We start from the raw sequence: 4,127 nt of genomic DNA on the forward strand, positions 1-4,127 counted from the left end.
GATGTCAGCAAGGATATCCTCATTCCACATCCTCTTCTAAATCCAGATAGCATTTCTGGAAGTTCCCTGTCAATATATTGCTGCTACCATTTTCTAATTATCTTCAGCAAAATTTTATTTTCATGTAATATTAATGATATTGTTCTATAATTTCCAAATTCTGTTGGATCATCTTTCTTTGGAATGGGCACAAAAATGGATCTCTTCCAGTCAGTTGACCAGAAGTTTTCTTCCCAATTCCCTGGCATAATGAGTAAACACCTCCAGAGCTACAGCTATTGATATGTTTGCTAAAGTGTCTATAATCCATCTATAAACTTTAAGTATTTTCTAAAACATAGCAATAGATATTTCCTCAGTTCCTGGATCCTTGTTTTTTTTTTTTTTTTTAACCAATTCCTTCAATGCAGTTTGGTCTTCTTCCTTCAATACCATTGCTTCTTGATTATATGTTATCTCCTCCTGAAATGATTGAACATCATTCAATTCTGAGGGGCTTGAAGGAAGGAACGTTCATTGACCTTCTATCAATTCCTATCCCATCAAAATCAGGGTCTGAGTGTTTTGGGTACTGACACAAAGGTAGATCATATATTATTGTGGGAGAGTACTTGATAAATCTGAATCCTTGAGCTCTGAGGGTGACATGCTATCCTTTCTTATACAAACCAGTTTTCTCTCTTGGTGTAAGTCTTCTTATCTGTGAAATTCAAGTAGTACATAAAACTACAGTTTTCAAAGCTGACTCATGAGGATCTCATAAGGGAGTTGCTTAAAGATACAGACCCCTTGACTTCATCCTCCTCCCTGACTCTGTGGCTGAAAATATTGGTTAGCTAGTTTTGGTAGGGTTCAGGAATCTGTGTTTTTAAATGTCCCCAGAGTGTCATGATTTGCACACTGGATTAGGTGATTCTAATGCTTTCTCCTACTGATAAAAAAAAAAAAAAAAAAGCTGTCATTGTTTGATTTCAATAAGCTAGACAGGTCTAATGAAGGTAGTTTGTTTATTTCTATATTCACATTGTACTGATTTCTGTTTCTTACTGTGTTTTTATATAAATATTACCATGTTCCAGACAATGTAAATGCTTAGCATTTAAAATGATTTCAGTAGCTTAGACATTTGGCTAACTTTTTAATTTATCATTGAAGAAATTAAAGAAAATATGGAACATTTTGGCTGTAATTTCCTTATTTCCAAGTAACCAGTGACTTATGTTTTCCCTACAATTCTGCATTTTTTTCATTAATTAATAATTGTTTATTGGGTGTCAACTAGGTGGCAGATACTGTTGTTGTTATTAGGCCCCATCAACATGATTCTGACTCATACTTCATGTGGCAGAGTAGAACTGCCTCATAAAGATTTCTTATCTATAAATCTTTACAACTCTTTCTCCTTTAAGCTGCTGGCATAAGAATAGAAAAATTAATAAAACAGACCAAAACTCTGCCTTCATTGGGCTTGTATTCCAGTGAATTTATCTCCTCCATTCAAATATCCACAGAGACTGTATTCAGGGATTGTTGTTGTCAGCTGCCGTCAACTTGATTCCCATTCATAGTAACACTATGTACAACAGAACAAAACACTTCATGGTCCTGTGTCTGCCTCACAATCCTTGCCATACCTGAGCCCAATGTTGCAGCCACTGTGTCAATCCATCTCATTCAGGGCCTTCCCCTTTTTCATTGATCCTCTCTTTTACCAAGCATGATATCCTTCTCCAGGGAATGGTCCCTTCTGACAACATGACCAAATTAGGTGAGACGAAGTCTGTCCAGTCTTACCTCCAAAGAGCCTTCAGGTGCACTTCTTCCAGGACAGATTTGTTAGTTCTTCTGGCAGTCCATGGTACTTTCGGTGTTCTTCACCAACACTATACATCAAAAGCATCAACTCTTCTTCAGTCTTCCTTATTCATTGTCCAGCTTTCACATGCATACGAGGTAATTGATAACACCATGGCTTAATTAGGTACCTTAGTCTTCAGAGAGACATCTTTGCTCTTCAGCACTTTGAAGTTTAGAGATGGATTATAGACACTTTAAAACATGGATTATAGACACTGCCATGAAATTCCCTTGGACCATGTCCAATTTTCTTATTTCACTATAGTCTAAGTCTGGATTCTTCTCATTTCTATCCTCTTTATTTTTCATTAACTTCATTCATCAGTAACTGCTATTTACCTCTCCCTCCATCTTCCCCAGGCTGAAGTTGCTTTTTTGAGGCTTTAAAACTAGATCTTTGCTCCAGAGTTCTGTAGTTTCTTTACAATCTATATCTACTGGGCAGAGCAGCTAATCGCATTTTCAAATGTTAAGATATCTACTAGATGTGTAAGTCGATCTTGTTTATGGTTATAGGTAAAAGAAAACCCAACTAAAACTGACAAAAGAAGATTGATTGGCTCAGATAACTGCAAAGCTTATGATTTAGATGTGGCTCTAAGTACAATTCAATACAAGTGATCAAATAATACAATCAGACACTTGTGTGTCTGAGTATCTTGATGATTTTCTTATATATTAGCTTAATCTCAGGACTTCCTTATGGTGGTATATCAAGAAACCACAAGGCCACCCCAAGTTTCATATTTTGCTAGGAACACTCCTAGGACTCAGCATATGTTTATACAACTATAATGTATTACAGCAAAAGGATACCAGACAAAATCAGCAAAAGGTTACGTGGCATGGGGCCAAGTCCAGAGGAATCCAGACAAAAGATTTCTCAGTGAAATCACACAGCATGTGCTTAAACCCTCATGCAAAATGTTTTCTATCGGAGAAGTTCATTAGTGACTCAGGGCCCAGGATTTTTATTGTGGGCTGATCTCATGGGTAGCCTCTTCCATACATTATCAGACCTTCAGAAGGAAAGCAGACATTCAGCATAAACCACATTGTTTATAAAAGCAGATTAGGCACAATGAGCCACTTTCAACAGTTAGGGTGGTGGGAACTCTCCTGAAATCTAAGTTCCCAGATGTAAGCCAAGAGCCAAACTTATAAGCAGATCTTTCTAAGGATAAGGTCTGCTATTCTAAATGTTTCCTGCAGAATATTACAATTAGCTCTAGACTTGCAGGTCTACAATCTTGGCAACCTCCTCCTCTCCACCCCCCCCCCAAAAAAAAGACGCATCCTCTTCCCAAAGTTGTTTTTGTTGTTTTGTGCCGTCGAGTTGGCCTCGACTCATAGCAACCCCACCTTGGGTTGCCGAGGCAGTATCACTACGGAAGTAGATTGCCCAAACTTCCTTCTGTGGAGTGGCTGATGGTTTTGAACCGCCAGCCTTCTGATTAGCAGTCAAGTGTCTTAGGCACTATGCTACCAGAAGAACAATTTCCTATAGAAACAGGCTAGATGTTCCCTAAATCCACTCTTCTCCTTCTTGGACCCACAAGAAGAGTACATTTCTCAGCTCACACAGTGGGGTCATGAAGTGGAGTTCTTGGTCAAGGGATTGTGGATAGAAATGATGTATGTCCCTTCCAGGCCAGTCCATAAAATTCTTCTATATGTTATCCTTCACACTCTTCCTCTTATTCATGTCAACTATTATGACCATGGAAGCTAACTCTTAAAGATAGTGGAGCCAGAACATGGATGGAACCTGAGTCCCTGAATTATTACTTTGAAAAGAACAGCCTAACAATCAGAAATACCCATTTTGGACTTTCTTTGTGGAAGAAATGAATGTTAGTTTATTTGAATGTTATATATTTTTATGTTAGCCTGTAATTAAAATTGTTGTTGTTGTTGTTGTTGTTGTCATGCACCCTCAAGTCGGACTTTATCTTATACATTTCATAATCACTCTGATTGGCTGACTTGAGTCACCTTCCACTCCTAAAATAATTGCAGCTTCTGGTGTTTCAGGATGTTGAGGGTGTTTAATTGGCCACACGTAAGTCAACCACTTGTCCCTGCAGCCAGGGAGTTGGCCCAGTCCCTCTCAAATTATGTGGACTGAGTAAGAGAAGAGGGGCCCAATTTTGTCAAATGATAATTGGATTGTGTAAAGAAGAGGAAAAAAAAATTGGGGTAGGCTGAATAGCAGGTGTCTAACAAAGATTATGCGTTCTCTAAATTTGCTGAACTGTAAGCTCTGTTTT

The sequence above is a fragment of the Orycteropus afer genome, unplaced genomic scaffold (genome assembly GCF_000298275.1).
Source record: "Orycteropus afer afer isolate SDZICR_OR568_19922 unplaced genomic scaffold, OryAfe1.0 scaffold01171, whole genome shotgun sequence".
Taxonomy (NCBI): domain Eukaryota; kingdom Metazoa; phylum Chordata; class Mammalia; order Tubulidentata; family Orycteropodidae; genus Orycteropus; species Orycteropus afer.